We start from the raw sequence: 1,784 nt of genomic DNA, 5'->3' as shown, positions 1-1,784 counted from the left end.
GCCTAAACCTAACCCTCAACGTAAACCTAACCCTAACCCTAATCCTCACCCTCACCTTATCCCTCACGCTAACCCTTTTCCTAATCCTAACTCTAACCTTCACCCTAACCCTAACCCTCTCCCTTTCCGTAACCCTCACCCTCACCAAAAACATCACCCTTACCCTTACCTTACCCACACCCTAACCCTCACACTAACCCCAAACCTCACCCTAAACTAACCAAAACACACACTAAACCTCACCCTAACCCTAATGCTAACCCTAACACTCACCCTCACCCTAAAAATCAACCTAAACCTTCACCTCAACCTAACACTAACCCTAACCCTCAACCTCACCCTAAACCTGACCCTAAGCCTAACCCGCACCCTAAACCTTACCCTCACCCTAACCCTAAACCTAAGCTAACCCTTAACCTCACCCTAACCCTCACTCTCACCCTAACCCTAATCTAAAGCCTAATCCTCAACCTAACCTAATCCAAACCCTAACCCTAACCTTCACACTAATCCTAACCCTCACCCTAACCTTAACCCTACCCCTCACCCTAAACCTGATCCTAACCCTAACCCTAAACCTAACCCTAACCCTAAATCTCACACTAACCCTAACCCTCACCCTCACCCTCACCCTCAACGTAACCATAAACCTAACCCTAAACCTAAAAATAACCCTAACCCTAACCCTTATCCTAACCCTCACCTTCACCCTCACCCTAACCCTAACACTCACTCTTAACCTAACCCTCAACCTCACCGTAACCCTAAACCTAACCCTAAAACTTACGCTCACCCTAACACTAACCCTAACCCTAAAACTAGCCATTACACTAACCCTAATCCTCAGCCTAACCCTAACCCTCAACCTAACCCTATCCCTAACCCTAACCCTCACTCTCACCCTAGGCCTCACCCTAAACCTAATCCTAATCCTAACCCTCACCCTAAACCTAAACCTCACCCTATTCCCAACCCTCAATCTCACCCTCACCCTAACCCTAACCCCAAACCTAACACTCACCCTAACCCTCACCCTTACTGTAAACCTAAACCTAACCCTCACCCTAACCCACAAGCTTACCATAATCCTCACCATAACCCTAACCCTCACACTTAACATTACTCTCACCCTCAACCTAACCCTCACCGTAAACCTAACCCTCACACTAACCTTACGCTAACCCTCACACTAACCCTCACCCTAACCATAATGCTAACCCTAACACTCACCCTGACCCTAACCCTCACCCTAAACTGAAACCTAACCCTAAACCTAACCCTATCCCTAACACTCAACCTAAACTTTACCCTCAACCTAACACTAACACTAACCCTCACACTAACAATAAACCTCACCCTAACTCTAACCTCACCCTAACCCTAACCCTCACCCTAATCCTAACACTAACCCTCACCCTCACCCTAACCTTTAACCTTACCCTCACCCTAACCCTCACACCAACCCTAACCCTAAGCTTAACCGTTACCCTCTCCCTCACACTCACCCTCAGCCTAAATTTAAACCTAACCCTACTCTTAACCCTAACGCTCACCTTCACCCTCAAACTAACCCTAACCCTAAACCTAACTCTAAGCATAACCCCCACACTCACCCTCACCCTCACCCTAAGCCTCACTGTCACCCTCACGCTCACCCACTCCCTAACCCAAAGCCTAACCCTCACCCTAAACCTATCTCTCACCCTAACCATAAATCTCACAATCACCCTCACCCTCACCTCACCCTAATCATAAACCTAAACCTAACCCTCACCCTAAACCTC

Source organism: Dipodomys merriami, unplaced genomic scaffold, assembly GCF_024711535.1.
Source record: "Dipodomys merriami isolate MVZ:Mamm:240054 unplaced genomic scaffold, mDipMer1.0.p SCAF_23, whole genome shotgun sequence".
NCBI classification, from domain to species: Eukaryota; Metazoa; Chordata; class Mammalia; order Rodentia; family Heteromyidae; genus Dipodomys; species Dipodomys merriami.
Note: the sequence above shows the minus strand (reverse complement) of the source record.